Below are 26,626 nucleotides of genomic sequence, written 5' to 3' on the forward strand. Positions count from 1 at the left end.
TTGAGACCGTTGGCACTTGATAGGGGGCGTTTCCTTATCCCGGGAAACACTCGGTCGTCAGAGCCTCGTTAGCAATAACAGGGTGTACCGTGCAGCAATCCTTAGCTGCAACTCGGGTAGGTGAGGTTGACATTTGTACAGGAGAGGCTGTTAGAGTCGCTTCACTGTACCTTACACCCTCAATTAATGGATAATGCGCCAACCCATCCCTTCGCTGAACTGTTAGAGAAAGTGGAGTGATTACAGTAAATTTTTTGCTTCTAAATGTGATATCTTTGACCCAACCAATCGATCATAGTGTTATTGAAACAGTGAAATACATTTATACAAAACAATTTCTACAAAGATTGTTATCTTTTGATGAAGAGGACGTAGAAGTCGTTTTGTCATTTTTCAAGCAAATTAAATTAAAAGAGTGTTGTTACATGGTTGTAGATGCTTGGGATTTGACTGAGAGGAAGACCTTGAACAAAGCATGGACAGAAAACTGAAATTGAAGCTCACAAATTCAATAACCGACAGGAACGATTTTGTTTTGGAGGATGCAGATGAGCTAATGACAAACGTACAAAGATGCCATGAATATGATGGCATGATGTGAAAGAGGAGGTCACTTTTGACAGTAATGATCAAGCTTTTGGGATCACTTCGCATGACGAAATTGTTGAAAATATATTTGCTGGGAAACGAACAGTAGTATATACAAGAAGATGAAACAGGAGAAAACGTAGAGCCAGAACATGATGCAGGACCAACTCATGCCGAGGGTTTTCAGGAAACAGCTTTCAAATGTTTCGAAAAACAGACAAGAGTGCGATACGTTCACTTCACTACAGTTAAAACGAATTCGTTTGTAGCAGCAATGAAGAGCAGAATTATTTACGTTCCAACGACAGTTACCAAATATTTTAAATAAAATTAAACTACAGTGACAATCCTATGCGACTTTATTTAGGTTTTTCATCATTAACTCTGCAATATTTTAGTATTTTTAAGAAAGTATGACCCTCTGTACGAAGATACGTTTTCAATCTCTTAATAAACATTGACTTCTGTTGATTTTATTACGTTTAATTTATTTTTGTTGTTTTGCATAAATACCTAACATTATGTATTAATCCTAGAAAGAAATCCTATGGCAAGTTGAAAAACAAAGTGTGAGAGAGAAAGGGAGATATAGCCTTGCGTATGATAAACCTCTTCTCTCCTTTATACTTTCTCCGTGTTACCACAGATGACGTGTCACTGATCTCATTTGTACTCAGATTGCAGTACACGCGAGGTGCCTTTTTGCTTCCACCGCCCTGAGTGGAATGCATAAGTTCTAGTAAAGGTTCACCAACCTGCAGTCTTCTATAGCTGTTGTCCCCTGCGCAGAAAACAGCACGTAGGCCTTATCTCGAGGCTGTAATAAACTCCTAGCGAGGAACAAATATTTTAGAAATAATTAAATTTCCAATTTGTTTGTACGAGATGGCACTCGCTTTTTATTAGCAGAATACCAGAAGCTGCACAATTACATTCAGCTTTAGAGACAAATAATTTCCATTCGTTGACAAAATAACGGACTACGTATTTCCGTAATTACTATCACCCCGTTCTCAACTATATTTTCAAGTAACCTGAGTGTGCTAATGACGTCTTAATACCGACTGCGGCAGACGACATGACTGTCCTCTGTGGCTACCCAACCAGCTCTCAGATTTACAAACTAGAGATTGCTAATAAAGTCTTAACTGATACCGACGCCGGCAGAAAACATGTCCGTCCTCCGAGACTGCCGACCGGCTTTGGTCTCACAGCCGAACGCCGAATCACTTCGCCAGCCATCCAAGTTAGGCGCAATCCGAAGATCTCCGAAGTGCTTCGTCTGCCTTTTCGTTTAGCAGTTGTTTATTATTCTGCTCGTTATTAATACATGTGACATAATGGAATGGTAGCACGCTACTGACAGATGCTTTAGTTTGAGGTAAATACGCTGTTTAGTTTGTCTAATTTTAATAACAGAAGATTATAATTTTGGCGCCCAACTACCGAACGCAGCAGCCAATCGCGGAGAAGGACCACAATTTAGGCGGTCTTTCTCACGATACTCGTCTATCTGTCTATCACTACCTTACACCGTGTTACGTCGTCTTCCCACTGCTGCCTTCTCAACTGCTCTAAGAAGAGCTTCTTGTACCTGAATATGACGGCTGTAAAGACAGAAATATTACAAACCATGTGAATACGTACCTAAAAGATAACCACAAGCGGGCGATGCAGCTCATCTTTCTAGAGCTAATAGTACAAAAAACGCTTTTCGTCACACATCCGGATTTTCGATTATCCAAATGATTTACAGCAACAGTTAGATTAATCGAGTATCCACTGCAGCAACACTCAAATATAATTTTAATGAAGGAAGAAGACTATTAGTGGAAAAGTTGCTAAATGTAGAAAGGTTAACAGTTTGTCAGGATGTGTCTCATTCTATAAGAGCATGATAGCTGGGTACTATTGTAGACAGACAGAAAACTCTTGGATGCAATGGAAATGAGACACTGGAGAAGACTAATGAGAACCAGCTGGAAAATAAAAAAAGTCAGATGAAGATTATTTGAAAGAGATTCTGGGGAAAGAAACACCATAGCAACTACTGACAAAAGGAAAACGAAACTTTTAGGACATTTACTTCATGTAGAAACAGTAAGCTTTTATCAAATATATTGAAATAAAAACTTTATAAAAGATACGTCTGCAGAAAGATACGCCTGTAGCATCTTCTATTGCAGAAGTACAGAGCTTTTTCAAGCCCCAGACGACTCTGAAGCGACGATATGCTGTACTCTGTATTCTCGCTGCCTTATTATTTGCTGAAAAACATGCTTTTATAGCTGCGTTCAAGACGCCATCTGCTGAAGTGTTCCCAAATGCGGCAGTATGACTGAGACCTTAATGCCGCTTCAACCCGTTAAGCTGTCGTCATCGTCACCCTGCCACAAGTTTAACGTCTATGTTGGTGAGGTGCGTGTAAAAACGTTGGATCTACACAGTCTACCAACGTACCATTCAAGAGAGGAAAAAGGAATTCTTTCCCTCATACACTAAAGAGCCAAAGAGCTGGTACACCTGTCTAATATCGTATAGCCTCCCCGCGAGCACGCAGAGATGCCGCAACGTGACATCGTATGGACTCAACTAATGTCTGAAGAAGGAGGGAACTGACACCATGAATCCTGCAGGACTACCCATAAATCCGTAAGAGCACGAGGGGCGGAGACCTCTTCTAAACAGCACGTTGCAAGGCATCCCAGACATGCTCAATAATGTTCATGATTGGGGAGTTGGTGGCAAGCGGAAGTGTTTAAACTGAGAAGAGTGTTCCTGGAGCCGTTGTGTAGCAATTCTGGACGTGTGGGCTGTCGCGTTGCCCTGCTGTAATTACCCAAGTCCGTCAGATAGCACAATGAACATGAATAGATTCATGTGGTCAGACAGGATGCTTACGTCCGTGTCACTTGTCAGCATCGTACATAGACGTATCAGGGGTCCCATATCATTCCAGCGGCATACGCCCCACACCATTACAGAGCCTCCACCAGCTTGAATAGTCCGCTGCTGACATCCAGTGTCCATGAATTCATGAGGTTGTCTCCATACCCTTACATGTCCATCCGCTCCATACAATTTGGAACGAGATTCGTCTGACCAGGGAATATGTTTCCAGTCATCGACAGTCCAATGCCGGTGTTTACGGGCCCGGCTTTGTGTCGCGCAGACATCAAAGGTACACGAGTGGTCCTTCGGATCCAAAATCCCATATCGATGATGTTTCGTTGAAAGGTTCGCACGCTGACACTTGTTGATGCCGCAGCACTGAAATATGCAGCAATTTTCGGAAGGGTTGCACTTCTGTCACATCGGACGGTTCTCTTCAGTCGTCGTTGGTCCAATTCTTGCAGGACCTTTTCCCGACCGCAGCGATGTCAGAATCGTGATATTCACGGTACACTTATGAAATGGTCGTATGCGAAAATCCCCACTTCATCGCTACCTCGGAGGTACTGTGTTGCATCGCTCGTGTGCCGAGTATAACACCACGTTCAAATTCACTTAAATCATGATTACCTGCCATTGTAGCAGCAGTAACCGATATAACAACTGCACAGGACACTCGTCTTACATAGGCGCTGCCGATCGCAGCGCCGTATTCTGGCTGTTTACATATCTCTGTAGATGAATACCACGCCTATGCCAGTTTCCTTTGACGCTTCAGTGTATAAGCAAGCCCCCCTTGCGTGTGCAGTTAGACGACAGCAAAAAACTCGAGCTATAGTCATATTCCTCCGCTCCTCGGTGCCTCCACCTCTCTCACTCTCTCTCTCTCTCTCTCTCACTCGATCCCTCCGTCCCCCCCCCCCTCCTCTCTCTCTCTCTCTCTCTCTCTCTCCCTCTCTCTCTCTCTCTCTATCCCCATCACTGAAGTCGAGTTGTTTATCGGTTCTGTGGAGCTGGACGACGTCTTCTCTCAACTGCAGCTCCTCTCCCGGCTAAGAAACGAGGAAGACCCGACACTGAAATAAATCATGCAGACGACGGGCTCTGTCAGGAGAGCTTCCGCGTGCACCTGTGAACTCGCTGCCAAGCTGTTGCGATACGTCAGGCTATGTTCTCACCTCAACTGCCAACACGTTACACGTGTTGCGCGGCTGGGTAAATCTGCCACCTCAAGACTTCGCAATGTCATTCTTAACTGTAATCTAGAGCTCGGGTTATAAGCAAAGTACATCATTCATAACTAGAGGTCTCTTCAGTACACATAAAATAATTTAAGCTAAGTCGCATCATCAATGACGCAGAATAAATAAGTAAAAATCGTTAAAGATCGTCGTGGAGGTGTCGACGACCATGTAAACAACAGAGAAACACGCAAACTTTCCGGAGATTGCAGACATACTCCTCACATAAGCAGTGCCCGATAACGAAACGACTTAGAGACATGTAAGCAGAAGTGATGAATGTGTTAACGGCCCTCAGTTCATTTGAAAGAATTCGTTACGGAAGCATATTAAGAGCCAAGTGCTGATTTCACAGAAATGTTTAAAAACAACGAAAGCACTGGAAGAAGTATGTGTTCCTCTCAATATTTCTTAATTTATTTGAAAAACTCCAGACTTCCGGATTTGAGCCAACTAGATGTTCAATTGGCGTCGAGTTAAGGGGGATGGAGCACTGCATTAGATGCACCTGATGTAATGGGCTAGGTAAGTACCAAAATATGGAGGAGTATAGCGAATGTGTCATAGATGACATTGGTACCCGTTTAGTCTGTCGCGCAACTAAGATTCGTCTTGAAACAAGCCTTTCTCTAAAACCTACCATACAAGCTTCAGAACGGCTCAACCAATCTGGACGCTTTTTTTAAAAATATAGTTTCTGATGATGAAATTCAAAGTAATCGTAACTTTCGCTTTTTATCATTTCGCCATACCTATCATATGTACCATTAAATTCACATGCCATATACTCTTTCAACAATTTTCGGATCTGCAGCCGGATTGCATCAACATTCTGCCACGATATTTCCACCCAGAGACGTCCGGCCATCCTCAGGTGAGCAGACGAAGTACTGAAGGGACCTAATGCAGTCATGGTGTTTATAGCGAATTCCACGCATGCATATCGTACTGGCGGTTTACGGCGCATGCCTTAAGAGCTGATATGAGCGAGGCAGCCAAGTAATAAACATGATGGAGATTGAGAAAGATGGGCCTTAACCATTTTTAGACGTGTTAGTACGCCGTAAGAATGATGGGTCTTTGGGACATACGGTGTACAGAAAACCCCCACGTACAGATCTATATCTTCAGGTGTCCAGCTGCCATCACCACGCACAAACCGCCCGTGTTCTCGGTACTTTAATTCATCGGGTGCATGTAACATCGGATGCTGATAGCCTTCACGAAAGTTTAGTGCATCTGGAGAAGGTTTTCGCGTCAAATACGGAAGGCCATGCACAATTATAATAACAAGAAGCAACGCTCTGAGGAGAGTGATGACTATAAATCAACAGCGTTCCTTCCATATGCCGGGAACGAATCTTCTAAAATAGGCAGACTGCTTGAAGAATAATATCAATGTCATCTTCCGTCCACCAGCAAAGAGCAGGACCTTAGTCGGATCCGTTAAAGACGATTTACGGTTGACGAGGGCGGGTGCTTATAAAATTCCCTGTGAGTGTGGCGCGGCTTATATAGGTCAGACGACACGAACGGTCCAGGAACGCTGTGTAGAACACGAAAGACACACCCGTCTGCGGCAACCTTTAAAATCAGCAGTAGCAGAACATTTCACTTCCATGGGACATTCATTGGAATACAATAACACCAAAAAATTTTAGCCCCGGTTCCCAGCTTCTGGGACTCTGTCATTAAAGAATCCGTGAAAATACGTCTTGCTGATAATTTAATGAATCGTGCTAACGGCCTTCAGCTGGGTAAAAATTGGAATCCAATTATTAAAATTATGCGGTTACAGTGGAATCGACATACTCAGTCGATACTCAGCCATTAGACTGTTCTTATTTCACCACTGAGGGCAGCACACACCACTTGGCTTCCTCGCATGCGCCGTAAACCGCAAGTACAACTCGCATGCGCGGAATTCGCTATACATACCGTCACCGCATCAGGCCTCTTCGTCCCACCCCGCATTACTCTATCCTGCACGACGATCTCCCCTTCCATGACAACCTCAGTAAAGCTAACCATTTTGCTTCCCACCTCTCCGAGCTCTTCTCCCATTCCTGACGATCCCCATTTAGATAACTCCCTCTTTACCACCATCCTTAACCGCACTGATAACTCTGTCCCACCGCTAGCTCCTAGCTTCTGGTACTTGGATCAGTTACCCTCCTCAGATATCAACACTCCCGTCTCCGCACACGACATCACACTCGTCCTCTGCTCCAAACCCAACACCGCCCCTGGTCATGATGGCGTCACCTACCGCCACCTCAAGGAATCCCCCCTTTCCTTCCTGGCTGTCCTTGCTACAATGTACAATGTCCTCCTTTCCACTGGCTTTTACCCCGACCTGTGAAGACTTCCCATGTCCTGCTGTTCCCTAAACCCAACAATGCCCCTCTGATACCTCTTCCTATCGTCCCATCTGCCTTACCTTCATGTTCAGTAAGGTCTTCGAGACACTCCTCTCCAGCTGTATTCACTGCCACCTTAACCAGCACCACCTCCTTCCACTTACCCAGCGTGGCTTCTGGCCTTCCTTCTCAGCTGACGACCAGCTCCTTGTTGTTGTTGTGGTCTTCAGTCCTGAGACTGGTTTGATGCAGCGCTCCAACAGCTCCTTAACCTTACCTATATTCTTACCCCACAACTTAACTACCATCGCTCTGATATCTTTGTTTCTCTTGACCCCCAGAACGCCTATGACCATGTTTGGTGTCCCAGACTCCTCTTCAAACTCCAGACCTATGCTCTCCCTATCAATATCGTCCATCTCGTTACTTCCTTCCTCGCCCGTCGTCCCTCCTATGTCACTACCAACAATTCCAACTCCTGTACCTTCTATCCCTCCGCCGGCGTGCCCCAAGGCTCCGTCCTTTCCCCTCTCCTCTATCTCCTGTACACTGCTAATATGCCCAAACATTCCCCACCTGTTCATCTCCTCCAATTTGCTGATGACACCGTCTTACTAGCCCTTTATCCTAACCTTCAACGGTCCCAACATACCCTTCAAACTCACTTTGACCAGTTCACTACTTGGTGCAACCAAAGGTTCCTTTGTATCAATCCCTCCAAGATCCAGGCAGTCATCATAGGCCACACCACCCACTCCTTCCATGATTTCTACCTAACCATTTGTGGCCATCGTATCCACCTCACTCCTACCGTCAAATGCCTTGGCCTTGCCCTCAACCACCGCCTTACCTGAACTCCCCATCTCCTTAAAATACAACACAAAGCTCACAACAGACTCTGCCTTCTGAAACTCCTGTTTGGCCGAACATGGGGACTGCATCCTTCCACCATCCTTTACACCTACAAAATCCTTGATACACCCAATCCTTTGTTATGACAGCATTGCTTGCATGCCCCTCCCAGGTCCTATAAAGCCCTTCAAACCCTCGAGTACCATGCACTCCAAAGCACTCTGCCTCGCCTTCCGTAATCACCTTCCATCCCCCACATGGCTGGCTGGAGTGGCCGAGCGGTTCTAGGCGCTTCAGTCTGGAACCGCGTGGCCGCTACGGTCTCAGGTTCGAATCCTGCCTTGGGCATGGATGTATGTGATGTCCTTAGGTTAGTTAGGCTTAAGTAGCTCTAAGTTCTAGGGGACTGATGACCTCAGATGTTAAGTCCCATAGTGCTTAGAGCCATTTGAACCATCCCCCATATGCATCCTCTACCACCTCATCTCCTTCCCCCACCTTCTCCACTTCCTTGAACACATCTGTACCCTGTATATTGCCCACCGACTCGATCCACCCCCCCACCCCCTGGTGTCCCCCTTCCTCTCCATCTGCAACCTGTTGCCACACCTTTACTATTGTTTCCCACCCTTTCTCCATCTCCACAGCCTCCATCTCCTTTCTCAACACAATTTCCAGCACCTACCCCTCCTGGATGATGAACTTTGCCCTGACGTCTACCCCTCCTACCAACTCTAACCCCACCTTCCTCCTTCCTCATCCTCACAGCTCCGTCTTCTCCCCCTTCCTTCTCCTGAGTGGCTTTCCCCCTCCTACACCCCCTCCCTCTCCCGCACTACCCTTCAGTGTCTCTGCACTCCCTCCTGCCTTGTGTTCCCTCTTCATCTCCTTCCCTGCCCGTCTCCTGCCCCTTGGTGCGCCTCCTGTCCCCCTTTTCCTCTCCCTTCAACCCCCCAAGCCCCCTCCCCCCACCGCACCTTCCCCCATCTTTTTCCCTCCTCTCCAGCCTCCAGTCCCTCAGCAGATCCCTATCAGCGGTCTTTTAATCTTCATGAGTGCTCTGTCGTTTCCAGTGTTTTTTTAAGTGCTATGCTCTGTGTGATTTTTTATCCTATGGCCGACTTTTAACTTGTTCACATACAGTGTTTTTTTTAAGTGGACTTTTATTTACCAGCTGTGTTCTTTTAACTTAATGTCGACTTTGTAACTGTCCCCCAGTGCATGTCCCCATCTTATTGTATATTTTATTCCCATCATCTCCATTTACTGTGTTTTTATGTCCCCCTTTTTATCCCCCTTTTTATGTAATCACCCTTCTGTATTTTTGTAAAGCCAATTGGCTGAAGAGCGGTGGACTGTGCTGCTGCCAGCCCTCCCCTGCCCATATGGGGCAGGGGAATGAAATTACAATAAAGGAAAAGAAGAAACAGGTCTCTTCAGTACTTTGTCTACTCACCAGGGCCGAAATATCGTGGCAGAATGTGGGTGGAATCTGGCTGCAAACCCGAAAATTACTGGAAGAAGAAATACGCCGAGAAAATTTCAGAAGTCACATGCCATTTACTCTTTGCCACATTATTGGTACATTATTTGTAGAATAAGCGGACGAGCTAAACGTCGTTTTCTTGGCACCAAATAGTTCTCAAGCTGCTACGAATTATCTGTCACAAAAACCACAAAGTATCTTCTGTGCTAACGCGTGTTTCTTGAATCGTGTGTCTAAGTCACAGAAGTGAAACCTACCATGTGGATTTCATCTATCAACTGAAGACATAAAGTCTATAAATGAGACTGCAATCATGTTATGGCACCACATTTGTAAAGGACCATCTTGATCAAAATGGTTCAAATGGCTCTGAGCACTATGGGACTCAACTGCTGTGGTCATAAGTCCCCTAGAACTTAGAACTACTTAAACCTAACTAACCTAAGGACAGCACACAACACCCAGCCATCACGAGGCAGAGAAAATCCCTGACCCCGCCAGGAATCGAACCCGGGAACCCGGGCGTGGGAAGCGAGAACGCTACCGCACGACCACGAGATGCGGGCCCATCTTGATCACATAAAACGTAAAATTCACAATTACTGATTTCTGCCATTGTCATCTTCAGATCTGTTACAAACAGAAAAACAGGCGTGTAACCAACGAAGTTCAATTAACTGAAGCAAACTCAACAAAAGGTTCAAAATGGCTGTGAGCACTATGAGACTCAATTTCTGAGGTCATAAGTCCCCTAGAACTTAGAACTACTTAAACCTAACTAACCTAAGGACATCACACACAACCATGCCCGGGGCAGGATTCGAACCTGCGACCGTAGCGGTGGCGCGGTTCCAGACTGCAGCGCCTAGAACCGCTCGGCCACCCCGGCCGGCTCAACAAAAGGTCTAAACATAAAAATGTTAACATGATTGCCATCCATGCATACCAGCCATACATATCATAAATATATTTTGATGTAAGTATCAACGTCAAAATCTATATATATCTAGGTAAATAGGAAGGCTGGCGATGACCTGGATACGTGCAGTGTTTATGCAAATAGCTTAAGCCAGCAGAGGGCTCTAATGTTAAGGTCATGAGTAACCAGTGATGTAAATGCAGTATGCGTGGACATTAATTGAAATTACTTCATATGACAAACTGAGAGTCAGACAATAAAAAGTTAATTAACATAAAATATGTAAAAATAGAAACCGTATTAAAAACCCACATTACTTGCGTAAAGAGCAGAAAGCTGCTTGCATGGCAAAGTAAATAACACACATTTGTTTTAAAGCCATAATACTAATATCACTGTTAGATTTTAAGTATGTATTTTATTTCCAAATTTTTATGTCAGTTGATGTTTTATTGTCAGGTGCTCCTTTTACTATATGAAGTAATTTTAATCAATGACCATGCACACTGCATTTTAGCTATTGAATTTACACTACGGGTTACTCATTTACCCTAGGTACCCAGGTCATCACCAGCCTTCCTATGTATCTAGGTACATACGTTTTGATGTCGATACACACATTAGAAACTATTTCTGGTCTGTATGGATGGCATGCATGGCTGTCAATCGTGTTAACATTTTTTTGTCTACGCCTTTTGTAGAGTTTGCTTCCGCCAACTGAACCTAGACGGTTACACCACTGTTTTTCTATGCGTAACAGATTTGAAGATGGTAATGGCAGAAGCCAGTAACTGTGAATTTTATGTTTATGTGATCAAGACGGACTTTTAGAAATAAAAAGGGTCTCTTCCACATCAGTGGAAATATGCACGATTAATAACGTTACCGAAATAATTATTCAAATTTTTCAATTTCAAATTGAAAAATCAAGTTGAAATCAGAATATTGGAACTAAAGAATACCCAAATGCGAACACAGAGTTAGGCCAGAACCTAGTAGTGATGGACAGCTGAGTGAAATTCAAGAATATAATGAAAAAGGGGTACACAATAAAATAGAATACTGCCGTTTAGGATAGAACAAGCTGACACAGAAATTCTCTGAAGCAGTGATAATAGACTAAGTAAAAGCACTGACTGTGGTTCAGTAGAAGTAGGCTAGAAATAATAAATAAATTATTAAATAACGCAGTATATGGTATATATATCGATATCACAAGCGAAGATGTCATGCATGACTCAGGAAATACTGCAGCTTGTGGACAGAGGACGAGAATACGAATCTTAAGAACAAGTCCCTAGGAATGAAATTTGAAAGACATTTCAAACAGGCTGAATCAGAGTGGATGAGTGAAAATATACATAGACATTGAGAAATACAAGGTACAGGGTGATTCAGCTGCCCCCACAGTTTCTTTTTATGTAATCCTTACTCTGTAAGAATCAGGAACGATATCCAGACTGGCGACAGCCACGTAATAGATATATATTCCCTCTCAGAGATTCGGGTGAAAGTTAGCAAGCGGAATCATACTGTAAAAAGTACAAGTGCGGATTGCCCATGAGTTACACGGCATTTTTGAACCAAGATATACCTTACTTCTGCCATATTCATCCAAGAGTCTTCAATATTTCTTTGTGTAGCCCTACAGGTTTTGGATTTCTGTGTAAGTCCATTCCGTTCATAGTATTTAATCTTTCGTACTTTCGTAAACCATACAGGAACTTTGGCATATATAGTGTGTTTCACTATCGGAACCAAAGAAATTAACAGGAGATATAAAAGCGAGAGGCGTGGAAGTAACAACTTTCCGCTATACAACCTTTGAAACACTTACGAAACATTAATTACTATAAACGGAATAAGCTTATAGAGATATCCGAAACATGTATGGCTACGCCACTAATTACATAAAGAAAGATTGGAGACTCTTGGAAGAGTATGACAAAAGTAAGGCACATCTCGGTCCGAAAATGCCGTGTAACTCATGGCCAATCCTCAGTTGATTCCGTTTGGTAGCGGTCGCTCAAGGCTCTGAGAGGGAACTTGTATCGATTACGTGATTATCGCCTGTCTGGATACCGTTCTGATACAGATGTAGCACAAATTGAATAAAATGAGTCGGTCGGGGTAGCTGAGTCACAGTAGAGAAAAAATCGACACCATATACGGGAAACTTAACGTAATGTCAGAGAAGTTGAATTTAAACCTGTTTATCTAGGAATAGCAGTTGGAAAACCTCTATTAAATTCAAAAGAAAGGGCAGTCATGTGGCCGGAGCACATAATGCGCCTGTACTATGAAAAGGAACTGTCCGAAAACTGTAGTTGATGCAGCAGAAATAGGTAATCCAATAGAGAGGTTAAAGTACGACAAGGACTGAGTGATCTGAGGTCAAGAACGTCAACAATAATTGCTGCTATGCCTTCACAGTGCCTTAAATACAGGGTGGCAATTATTGAACAATATGAAAAAAGCGTAAATTAGTTACAAAAACATCACTACAGATATTTGGATTTAGGTTATGATATGTTCGATATGCCTGCCATCATTGGTGATTACGTGGCGCAGACGAATAGCGAAATTCCGCATGACCTGCTGAAGTGTCTGAACATCGATGCTGACGATGACCTCCTGAAAGGCTGTTTTCAGTTCAGCAATGGTTTTTGGCTTATTGCTTTACACCTTGACTTTAATACAGCCCCACAAAAAGCAGTCGCATGTGGTCAGATCCGGAGAATATGACGGTCCATGCCATTGGCCTCTGGGTACCCCAGAGCCAGAATGCGGTCGCCAGAGTGCTCCAAAAGTGCATCAAACACTCTCCTCCCCCGACGGGATCGAGCTCCGTCTAGCATGAACCACATCTTGTCGAAATCAGGGTCAATCTGGATAATGAGGATGAAGCCATCATCCATAATCTTCACGTACCATTTGGTAGTCATTGCGCCATCAAGGAATATCGCACCGATTTTTCTGTGACTAGGCATTACACACCACACAGTCATCCGTTGAGGGTGAAGAGACTTCTCGATTGCCAAAGGCGAATTCTCAGCTTCCCAAACACACCAGTTTTGCTTATTGACGAAACCCAGCCAAATTAAATTGAGCTTCGTCGTTAAACGAAACCATTTCCACATCAAAGTCCTGTTCGTCGATTCTGTGGACAATAGTGTTGGCGGAACACAACCACTGTTCCATGGCCCTGGAGCTTAGTGGCTGATTGTTTTGAATTTGTATGGGAAGAAATGCAGTTCTTCAAGAACAATTTGTCGCAGTGTCTTCCGCTTGATTTACAGCTGTTGTGCTGCTCGTCTGATCGATTTTCTGGGGCTGGTTTGAAACACAACGCGTGTCTTCTCTATGTTTTCAGGTGTTTCACGAATTTTGGACGACCGACATTGCCAACGCTGTCATCACGAACACTATCCATTCTCTCAGACTTGCGAATCAAATTCTCAATTGTTAGTGCACTTGGACCTATCGTCCTCATCTTGAACTCGGTCGTAAACTTCCTATCAGCCGCAGTTGGGCTGATATTACTCGCATAGTAGGCCTTCCTATACGCTCATGTGTTTACTAATTCCTATCATACCCCTAAGCCAACAGTGTGATTTGAACGTTCTAACGCAAACCGCTCAGAAGTTATGACGATTTTATTTCATGTAGTTCAATAACTGTCACCCTGCATATCGACAGCATTGAACTAGAATGTTATTTGAGACTGTGTCAAAAATCTGTGAAACGTTAGGCTTACCACAAAATTTCCAGAAAAACATTAACATCACGTGACCACTGCATGTGCACGTAAATGTTTAATGTATTAGACATCAACCCTATATTTTATGTTTATAAACTACAGGCGGTAATATTATGCAGAAGAATACGAAGAAAAATTTAACATGTATTAGACAAAGATCAACTTGGTTTCAGAAGGGGAAAAGGTATTATGGAACTAACTTCGACATTACGCTTAGTAATGGCAGGCAATTTTAAAGAAGTTAGATTAAAGTTTAACTTCTCGTTAACATCAAGGTCATTAGAGACGGAGCACAAGCCTGAATTGTTTCACGGATGGGAAAGGAATTCGGCCCTGCCCTTTCAAAGTAGCCATCCCACCAGATGCCTGAAGCGATTTAGGGAAAGCACGGAAAATCGAAATATGGATGGCCGAAAGTGGATTTGAACCGTCGTCCTCCCGAGGGAGAGTGAAAGAAAATCAGGATACTTTTCTAGTAAGGGTACTTTACTAGTATTTGTAGACGTAGATAAAGGCTTGGATAACATAAAGTGTAGCTAGATTTTCACGATCCTTAGAAAATTGGTTCAAATGGCTCTGAGCACTATGGGACTCAACTGCTGAGGTTATTAGTCCCCTAGAACTTAGAACTAGTTAAACCTAACTAACCTAAGGACATCACAAACATCCATGCCCGAGGCAGGATTCGAACCTCCGACCGTAGCGGTCTTGCGGTTCCAGACTGCAGCGCCTTTAACCGCACGGCCACTTCGGCCAGCTAGAAAATTGGATATTCTAATTAGAAACAATTACTATACAACATCTGCAAGATGCAAGTGGGCGTGAAGAAGTGGAAAGTGAGCTGTTGTTGAAAGTACGTAAGCCACTAAACTATGAAGGACGTGTTGGAAAATTGTATAAGACGAATAAAAGTGCCACGAGAATACACTCCTGGAAATTGAAATAAGAACACCGTGAATTCATTGTCCCAGGAAGGGGAAACTTTATTGACACATTCCTGGGGTCAGATAAATCACATGATCACATTGACAGAACCACAGGCACATAGACACAGGCAACAGAGCATGCACAATGTCGGCACTAGTACAGTGTATATCCACCTTTCGCAGCAATGCAGGCTGCTATTCTCCCATGGAGACGATCGTAGAGATGCTGGATGTAGTCTTGTGGAACGGCTTGCCATGCCATTTCCACCTGGCGCCTCAGTTGGACCAGCGTTCGTGCTGGACGTGCAGACCGCGTGAGACGACGCTTCATCCAGTCCCAAACATGCTCAATGGGGGACAGATCCGGAGATCTTGCTGGCCAGGGTAGTTGACTTAAACCTTCTAGAGCACGTTGGGTGGCACGGGCTACATGCGGACGTGCATTGTCCTGTTGGAACAGCAAGTTCCCTTGCCGGTCTAGGAATGGTAGAACGATGGGTTCGATGACGGTTTGGATGTACCGTGCACTATTCAGTGTCCCCTCGACGATCACCAGTGGTGTACAGCCAGTGTAGGAGATCGCTCCCCACACCATGATGCCGGGTGTTGGCCCTGTGTGCCTCGGTCGTATGCAGTCCTGATTGTGGCGCTCACCTGCACGGCGCCAAACACGCATACGACCATCATTGGCACCAAGGCAGAAGCGACTCTCATCGCTGAAGACGACACGTCTCCATTCGTCCCTCCATTCACGCCTGTCGCGACACCACTGGAGGCGGGCTGCACGATGTTGGGGCGTGAGCGGAAGACGGCCTAACGGTGTGCGGGACCGTAGCCCAGCTTCATGGAGACGGTTGCGAATGGTCCTCGCCGATACCCCAGGAGCAACAGTGTCCCTAATTTGCTGGGAAGTGGCGGTGCGGTCCCCTACGGCACTGCGTAGGATCCTACGGTCTTGGCGTGCATCCGTGCGTCGCTGCGGTCCGGTCCCAGGTCGACGGGCACGTGCAACTTCCGCCGACCACTGGCGACAACATCGATGTACTGTGGAGACCTCACGCCCCACGTGTTGAGCAATTCGGCGGTACGTCCACCCGGTCTCCCGCATGCCCACTATACGCCCTCGCTCAAAGTCCGTCAATTGCACATACGGTTCACGTCCACGCTGTCGCGGCATGCTACCAGTGTTAAAGACTGCGATGGAGCTCCGTATGCCACGGCAAACTGGCTGACACTGACGGCGGCGGTGCACAAATGCTGCGCAGCTAGCGCCATTCGACGGCCAACACCGCGGTTCCTGGTGTGTCCGCTGTGCCGTGCGTGTGATCATTGCTTGTACAGCCCTCTCGCAGTGTCCGGAGCAAGTATGGTGGGTCTGCCACACCGGTGTCAATGTGTTCTTTTTTCCATTTCCAGGAGTGTAGATAACTGAATTACGGTTCTCAGGCAACTCGGACGTTCGGACCAGAAATAAGAAAGACCAAGGCTTGTTCAAAATGAACGAATTTAAAACGAAGGCGAGGAAGAGTAGTAGAGAGGAGAATAACTACTTGCTTTATATCAGACTTTGGAATGAAGGAGTGAAAAATTCACCTACGTGGTAAGGAGGATAAACGAACTAAAGAAAATGTCAGAGGTAGGTTGGCACAGGACAAGAAAACTTTTCAGTAGTACATATTCATCGTAAACTGATATGAGGAAGGAATTACTGAAATCATACTTCAGGAGCACAGCGTAGTATGGAAGAGAACCGTGGAGTATTGATAACCCAGAGAAAAAGAAATTGAAAGCGTTTGAAATGAGTGCTGTCGAAGAACACTAAACTTACTATCTGAAGAAATATTAAAGGGGATACTTCAAAAAGAAAAAAAAAGAAAAAGAGAAGCTAAGGGAAACCTTTACTACAGAACAAGTCAGCTGGACGTCTGCTACGGGTCCCAGGAATAGTTAATTCTGCCCTGGAAGGAACAGTAGAAGAGAAAATAGTAGGAGCATAGAGAAGCTAGAATGTACAAACTCATAATAAAGCTGCAGCAGTTACGCAGAGATGAAAAGCTAGGCGCAGTATAGGATGAAGACGAAAAAAATGGTTCAAATGGCTCTGAGCACTATGGGACTTAACTTCTGTGGTCATCAGTCCCCTAGAACTTAGAACTACTTAAACCTAACTAACCTAAGGACATCACACACATCCATGCCCGAGGCAGGATTCGAACCTGCGACCGTAGCAGTCGCGCGGTTCCGGACTGAGCGCCTTAACCGCGAGACCACCGCGGCCGGCCGATGAAGACAGAAGACTTGTTATTGTTGTTGTGGTCTTCTGTCTGAAGACTGGTTTGATGCAGCTCTCCTTGCTATCATAAGCTGCAATTATGCATATTATTCCCTCCTCAGACTAGTTGTCCAACAGTTGCATGTTTAGCCACACGTGCATTTTGTGGTTATATGATGTTAATGCTTCTCTGGAAATTTCCAATGTCCTTCGTCTCTGCACAACTATAGTAACTTACACTCATTTGGATTTGCTTATTGCAAACCTTGATCTCCCTTTACACTTTGACGATTCCTTGATGCCTGAAGATCACTTCTTTTAGCCAAATTGTCTCAAAAACTTTCGATCCAGTACTTCTCCGTTAGTTATTGAATCTACACATCTTTCAACATTCCTCTGTACGATCACATTTCAAAAGCTTTTGTTCTCTTCCACAGTTAAAAAAATCAATTTTGCTCCCGAAACCATTGTAGCACAGCGAATGCGTAAGTTCAAGTGACCGACCTCAGAAATACTACGGACAGATGAGAAGCCAAAGTTTTAACATCGTCCAGTATCGATTGGTATGATAAAGGACACCCCGCTCAACCAGCAGATCATTTCTTCAACACTTGCTTAAAGACGGCAGCAAGTTTTGTTGCAGAATATTTGCGAGAAACCAACGCGTCAACCTGGCAGTAACCCTGAGAATAATTTTATCTCTAAATTCACCGGGAAAATCTGCGAACTCCTACTACGTCCAAAGCTACTTTGATGAGTGACAGGAACTAACAAAATGGACGGACGTAAAAGGCTAGTTGGCTGTCGGACATTCGAAAAGCCGACAGTTTAGAAAGGAAGTGAAAAATGACTCATCGAACCATATTCCTTTTGTTCTCATCTCGCCATTGTGTTGAATCGTCACCATCTGCGTCATCCTGATGCGTTTTTGTGGAGGCCAAAGGTTAGTAAACCGCCACACCGCTGCGCCGCCCAGTGTGAGAGAGAGATTGATTGCTCACCGCTCGAGCGCGACCCCTGTTGACAGAGTACAGCCGCACTCCCCACAGTATGAGGGCGCCTGGTGAGTAAGCAGGGCGACGCAAATCCACGACCCACAGTGTTAGGAACACCAGCCTCATACAGCTGCATAAGATGACAACTGTCACATACATACACACATATGTACGAAAACTGTACGCCAAGGAATAATATTCTAAATACAGGGTGATTCTAAAGTCACTATACATTTCAGTGATATAGTAAGTCACTATTTCAGTGATATAGTAAGTCTCTGTACGTTTCAGTGATGTAGTAACGGAGTATTTGTTTCGTGCAGGTACTACGGCAGAATGCTAACCAAAGAAGAACGAATCGCTGTTGTTTCCGCTCGTCTTCGTGGAATGACGTATGAACAGGCGCGGACAGACTTAGCCCGTCGCTTCCGGAAAACAAGCCCCACCAGGCTTGCTATCAAGACCCTAGTCCATGAATTCCAGCGTACTGGTAGTGTTGCAGATGAAGAAGTTCCAGGGAGGCCGTCCATAGCGCCAGACACCGTGCAAAGTGCGCAGGACGCGATCACACGTAGCCCTTCCGCATCTACCAGGAGACTTAATAGGGAGCTTGGTATTCCTCAAACCACTGTATGTGGAGTTCTTCGTTACAAGTTGCCAAACGTGCGTACCATATCCAGGTTGTACATAAGCTTGAAGTGGAGGACTACGAAGCCAGACAAGCTATGTGTCATGACCTTATGCAAGCTGTGCAAAATGATAATTTGATGCCAAATGTCTTGTTCAGTGATGAAGCTACATTTCATACATGTGGACATGTGAACAGACACAACTGCAGGATCAGGGCAGACCAAGTGTGCTGCAGCAGTGGCAACGGGACACAGCAAAAGTATATGTGTGGTTAGGCATAACGAGGTCAACTATGTACGGGCCCTTCTTCTTCTGAGAACAAACCGTTACTGGAACGACATCTCTAGATATGTCGGAACAGTTTTCGGAGCCCCAGTTGATATCTGATGGGATTACGGATACTGTTGTTTTTCAACAGGATGGTGCACCACCCCATTTTGCCCTCGTTGTTCGGGTTTATCTGAATCAAGCTTTTCCCGGCAGACGGATTGGTCGTGCCTCTCCACGAATGTGGGCAGCCCGCTCTCCTGACTTGACACCCTTAGAGTTTTTTGCATGGGCGTTTATCAAGTCTAAGGTATACCAGGTGAAGATCCGCAGCACTGAACACTTTACACAGCGGATTCGAGCCGCAGCTGCTGAGATTACACCAGATATGCTTGGGCAGGTTTTTCGGTCTGCAGTGGAGCGCTGGGGGGTGTGCCTAGACATGCGAGGTGGTCACATTGAAATGTACTGAACATATGTCCTATTCTAACACAAGTTACAGTGCCATTACATATTGGTTAATAAAATTTGTTTATGTGCAAAGTGTATAGCGCCTTTAGAATCACCCTGTATATCCAAGCTCTGGGGGTGCATAGAACAGTGTACGAGCAACACGTGGCAGGAGAAATATAGCGCACATGTACATCTAAAAATGTCCTCTCATGCCGGCCGAGGTGGTCGAGCGGTTCTAGACGCTACAGTCTGGAACCGCGCGACTGTTACGGTCGCAGGTTTGAATCCTGCCTCGGGCATGGATGTGTGTTATGTCCTTAGGTTAGTTAGGTTTAAGTAGTTCTAAGTTCTAGGGGACTGATGACCTTAGAAGTTAAGTCCCATAGTGCTCACAGCCATTTGAACCATTTTTTTTTTTTGTCCTCTCATGGACGACCAGGAAGCAGGGTGTTACACCAAGCCCACACTACAGGAATCCTCAAACGAAGAGGTAACGCGAAATCAAGTGACTGCCTCTCCGACGTTAAATGGTGCATCATAAACATTACATATGAGTCAGTTTTAATGGGACAGCATGCTACTATGACGTGATGAGTGTACGCTGAGACCATCGGTTAATGAAAAGAAATTTAAAAAATGTCGAATCAAAACACATTCAGCCGTCTAAATTTCCAGCAGTTATTTTATTTGTGCAAACAGTTTCAGCACTACACTATGCCATCCTCAGGCCCCCTGATCGAGGTGTAGGAAGAATCCCATCTCTAGTCATCTCAAAAGGTGGGATTCTTCCTACAGATCGTAATGTAGTGCCGAAATTGGTTGCACAAATAAAATAACTACTGGAAATTTAGACGACTGAAGGTGTTTTGCCTAGACATTTTATATTGAGCCGCCGAGGTCCTGCAACCGCCTGTATAAAAATGGACTTACAGATACTGTCGGGTACTGGGTCATGCGATGCGACCATAGCGTAGGATAACCGCCATGTTCACACCATGACCATAATGGAGCTTACAAGTTCGATTGCATTGTTGGATCGACGCTGGAGCACTGAAATGGCTAATGATCTATCGTGCCAACAGTTACGCACCATTTGGATTGGTGATACACGTGGTTTCCATTTTCGACAAACTACAAACGCCTCAGACTGCAAGAGCCATGTAAACGCTATCGCTGGCGTGCTGTCTGAGAAAATGAAGCCCCACTTTTAACTATACTACGGACAAGGGCATATGAGTGTTACAGGGTACCGTACTCAAAACAATCTGGCAGTTTGCGTTGTTGAGCGGCGCAGAAATCAGTTGCAAGTGTGACTGATCAGGGTGCCATTGATAAAACGTGTCGTATCGACTCCTACGTATTGACAACAGCCTGAACAGTTATGACAATACTTGGGAGGAGTTCGTGCCTTGTTTCAGCAACTGCTCATGGCACAATTTCGTAGGACAATACCCAGCCATATGTGACAACTAATTTGCGAACCTTTTCCGCAAAACAATTGGGTACCAAGTGTTTAACTGACATGCACTTTAGCCTCACTTTGTCACCCTACGAATATGTCTGGGTTATTATGGTCTATGGCAATAGTCGTCAAACTTTATTGGTGAAGAACCAATATTGACAGTTTAGGACGACACCTTGGGCTGCATAAAAATGGGGGAGGGGGGGGGGGGGGGGGCGAGGGGAAGCGGCCACTCAAAGAGAAATTCAGTTTTCATCAAATCGTGGTTATTGACAGCTTGCCCCTTACACATTTTGAATTTACATATTTTAAGGCATCACATATTTTCAAGTAAAAAATAAAATTATGTATTAGAGCTATATGCATTCTTCTGAAGGCTTCCATAGGGTCCAGTTTTCCAAACCTTTGCGGGCGCTGTAGCCGACACATTTTCTAGCCATCTTGACGCCCCTGTATCTGAAACGACACCTAGTGGCAGGACAAGACTGCTTTTGTACTACACCAAGTACAACGACACAACGCCAGTTATAAATAATACAACTTAATCAAATGTTCAAATGCGTGTGCATTCCTGAGGGACCGAACTGCTGAGGTCATCGGTCCCTAGACTTACACACTACTTAAACTAACTTATGCTAAGAACAACACACACACCCATGCCCTCCGGCAGGAGGGGCCGTGCAATCGTGACACGGTGCCTCTAACCGAGCGGCCACTACGCGCGGCATAACTTAATCAATTCAAAATCGTCATAAGGGGACAGGTAAGCGGATGATAGGTTTCTATAATATATAAAAGGATTTAGAAGTCAGTTCTATCTTCTGCACTATTTTTTTTATAAGTAACTAACTCTTCTAGGGGTGAACAGATGGTCCAGTTTTCCAGACGAGTAGTAAGCCCACTTTTCCCGATTGGAAGCCATTTTGACATTAATGCTCCACAGAATAAACTAGCAAACTGAAATAAATAATAAGGAACCCCACCCGCAGGCCAAAAGACGGTGTTTAAACATTGATGCTGTAAAAACTTATCGCTGTGCATCTAGGTGAGGTAACAAGATTAGTATAAAAGATTTATCTTATGTCAGACCATTCAAAAACAAAAATTTAGCAAAAAACAACAGAACAAGCTTCTTCTGTCGGTTTCACTGACAACTGGCGAAGTATATTATTGTTCAGGGCCATAAATACGCAGTGGTCACTTTTCTTGTCATGGCCACTTTACCACATCTTCCCCTGTCGATCTACCTGTTAATTGGTGACGTACATAACTTAGTGTTATATTAATTAATAACAGCAATTCCAATAAGAGACGCGATCACAAATGTTTACTAATTTTTTTGAAATTCATTTTCCATTTGCTCATCGTATTGTATTACTATTTTCCATTTGCTCATCGTATTGTATTAGAACAGCCTTAATTTGATTTCATGTTACTTGCTACAAGCATATACTACATTTGAATATGGCAGTCTCTATACTGCGCTTTCACGAATCCACGAGTTACTTCCGTTTGACTGCTACATCGTAGCAGCTGATCGGCGCTAGTTGAGCACGCTCGTGAGTTTTCAGCATTGGAAGAGAAACAGTAAAGCTTTGCCCCTATCACTTGTATTAACTCCGCAATGGCCACGCTACGTACCATTCCGCCCATGGCCTAAGTGACAAGCATTCCTCAGCTCACAGCCGAATTCACCAACGTCATTTCAAATTAAGTACATCTTAAGATATTACTGTGTCTGTAACTAGTTTTGTTTATTGCTCATCAAGAAAAATACACTCTTAAGAAGCTCTGGAAGTTAGTTGACGTTTTTGGATTCTGCTGTTCGCTGCGAGAAGCATGATTATAAAATACGACTCAGAACCGGGGTCCGCAGGAACATTTGATTCGGGCCAGTCTTCCAACTACCAAACTCGCATAGAACTGACATGGAGCAAGTTTCCACAGGAACACAAGGACCTCAGCATCTAAACGTTCAGACTGTAGTACGTGGAAGTTTCATATCTTAATGAATAATGAACTGGACGAAATAGACAATTACAAGGGTAATTTCTCGTGTGTCCCAAGGGATGCTGTTGTCTATAGAATTGTTGCAACGGCAGAAGACCGACCATAGCAAAGCATAGGAAGACACGCAGAGGGTGGTACTTGGTGCAGGGACTGGCAGTTGACATTGATGGGTAATGTATTGTTCATAAGCAGTCGAAGAGGTCCGTTACTTTGCGATTAGGGTATTTCCGATAACTCACTGGAAACAGTAACAACCGCTAAATGCGTAAGAGCAACAGTCCAGAGTGAACCAAAGAGGAATGATCACGTAAAACTGGTTAGAGGAAAAGAAGATGCCAGGCTGAGATTCATTGGAAGATTCGTAAGCAAACGTAATTCTATCACAAAAGAAGTGTTCTACAAAACAGTTGCAAGATCGAATCGTGAGTCTTGCTCATAAGTCAGGAAATATAAAAATGTTGAATTAACAAATAAGATACAACGGAGAGAGATGTGCTTCTTCACCAAATCGTTTACTAGGCACGGAAGCCTTACAGAGATTCTCAGCAAACTGCAATTGCAGACGCTACAAGCGGGTAACATATTACTTCCTCCCACATACACTCCTGGAAATTGAAATAAGAACACCGTGAATTCATTGTCCCAGGAAGGGGAAACTTTATTGACACATTCCTGGGGTCATATACATCACATGATCACACTGACAGAACCACAGGCACATAGACACAGGCAACAGAGCATGCACAATGTCGGCACCAGTACAGTGTATATCCACCTTTCGCAGCAATGCAGGCTGCTATTCTCCCATGGAGACGATCGTAGAGATGCTGGATGTAGTCCTGTGGAACGGCTTGCCGTGCCATTTCCACCTGGCGCCTCAGTTGGACCAGCGTTCGTGCTGGGCGTGCAGACCGCGTGAGACTACGCTTCATCCAGTCCCAAACAAGCTCAATGGGGGACAGATCCGGAGATCTTGCTGGCCAGGGTAGTTGACTTACACCTTCTAGAGCACGTTGGGTGGCACGGGATACATGCGGACGTGCATTGTCCTGTTGGAACAGCAAGTTCCCTTGCCGGTCTAGGAATGGTAGAACGATGGGTTCGATGACGGTTTGGATGTACCGTGCACTATTCAGTGTCCCCTCGACGATCACCAGTGGTGTACGGCCAGTGTAGGAGATCGCTCCCCATACCATGATGCCGGGTGTTGGCCCTGTGTGCCTCGGTCGTATGCAGTCCTGATTGTGGCGCTCACCTGCACGGCGCCAAACACGCATACGACCATCATTGGCACCAAGGCAGAAGCGACTCTCATCGCTGAAGACGACACGTCTCCATTCGTCCCTCCATTCACGCCTGTCGCGACACCACTGGAGGCGGGCTGCACGATGTTGGGGCGTGAGCGGAAGACGGCCTAACGGTGTGCGGGACCGTAGCCCAGCTTCATGGAGACGGTTGCGAATGGTCCTCGCCGATACCCCAGGAGCAACAGTGTCCCTAATTTGCTGGGAAGTGGCGGTGCGGTCCCCTACGGCACTGCATAGGATCCTACGGTCTTGGCGTACATCCGTACGTCGCTGCGGTCCGGTCCCAGGTCGACGGGCACGTGCACCTTCCGCCGACCACTGGCGACAACATCGATGTACTGTGGAGACCTCACGCCCCACGTGTTGAGCAATTCGGCGGTACGTCCACCCGGCCTCCCGCATGCCCACTATACGCCCTCGCTCAAAGTCCGTCAACTGCACATACGGTTCACGTCCACGCTGTCGCGGCATGCTACCAGTGTTAAAGACTGCGATGGAGCTCCGTATGCCACGGCAAACTGGCTGACACTGACGGCGGCGGTGCACAAATGCTGCGCAGCTAGCGCCATTCGACGGCCAACACCGCGGTTCCTGGTGTGTCCGCTGTGCCGTGCGTGTGATCATTGCTTGTACAGCCCTCTCGCAGTGTCCGGAGCAAGTATGGTGGATCTGACACACCGGTGTCAATGTGTTCTTTTTTCCATTTCCAGGAGTGTATGTCTCGCGAAATTCTCACGATCCAAAAAAACAAAAAAATATATCAGAGAAATTAGAGCTAACAGGGAAGGTTTACCAATAGTTAGTTGTTCTTCCCACGCACAATTCGCAAATGGAACAACAGGGAAAGAAGGAAATTATGAAAGTCTCGCATCACGCAGATATACAGGATGTTACAAAAAGGTACGGCCACATTCCTCACACACAAATAAAGAAAAGATGTTATGCGGACATGTGTCCGCAAACGCTTAATTTCCATGTTAGAGCTCATTTTAGTTTCGTCAGTATGTACTGTACTTCCTCGGTTCACCGCCAGTTGGCCCAATTGAAAGAAGGTAATGTTGACTTCGGCGCTTGTGTTGACATGCGACTCATTGCTATACAGTACTAGCATCAAGCACATCAGTACGTAGCATCAACAGGTTAGTGTTCATCACGAACGTGGTTTTGCAGTCAGTGCAATGTTTACAAATGCGGAGTTGGCAGATGCCCATTTGATGTATGGATTAGCACAGGGCAAAAGCCGTGGCGCGGTACGTTTGTATCGAGACAGATTTCCAGAACGAAGGTGTCCTGACAGAAAGACGTTCGAAGCAATTGATCGGCGTCTTAGGGTGCACGGAACATTCCAGCCTATGACTCGCGACTGGGGAAGACCTAGAACGACGAGGACACCTGCAATGGACGAGGCAATTCTTCGTGCAGTTGACGATAACCCTAATGTCAGCGTCAGAGAAGTTGCTGCTGTACAAGGTAACGTTGACCACGTCACTGTATGGAGAGTGCTACGGGAGAACCAGTTGTTTCCGTACCGTGTACAGCGTGTGTAGGCACTATCAGCAGCTGATTGGCCTCCACGGGTACACTTCTGCGAATGGTTCATCCAACAATGTGTCAATCCTCATTTCAGTGCAAATGTTCTTTTTACGGATGAGGCTTCATTCCAACGTGATCAAATTGCAAATTTTCACAATCAACATATGTGGACTGACGAGAATCCGCACGCAATTGTGCAATCACGTCATCAACACAGATTTTCTGTGAACGTTTGGGCAGGCATTGTTGGTGATGTCTTGATTGGGCCCCATGTTCTTCTACCTACGCTCAATGGAGCACGTTATCATGATTTCATAGCCGGCCGCGGTGGCCGTGCGGTTCTAGGCGCTGCAGTCCGGAACCGCGGAACTGCTACGGTCGCAGGTTCGAATCCTGCCTCGAGCATGGGTGTGTGTGATGTCCTTAGGTTAGTTAGGTTTAAGTAGTTCTAAGTTCTAGGGGACTTATGACCTAAGATGTTGAGTCCCATAGTGCTCAGAGCCATGATTTCATACGGGATACTCTACCTGTGCTGCTAGAACATGTGCCTTTACAAGTACGACACAACATGTGGTTCATGCACGATGGAGTTCCTGCACATTTCAGTCGAAGTGTTCGTAGGCTTCTCAACAACAGATTCGGTGACCGATGGATTGGTAGAGGCGGACCAATT

Source organism: Schistocerca serialis, chromosome 5, assembly GCF_023864345.2.
Source record: "Schistocerca serialis cubense isolate TAMUIC-IGC-003099 chromosome 5, iqSchSeri2.2, whole genome shotgun sequence".
Classification (NCBI taxonomy): domain Eukaryota; kingdom Metazoa; phylum Arthropoda; class Insecta; order Orthoptera; family Acrididae; genus Schistocerca; species Schistocerca serialis.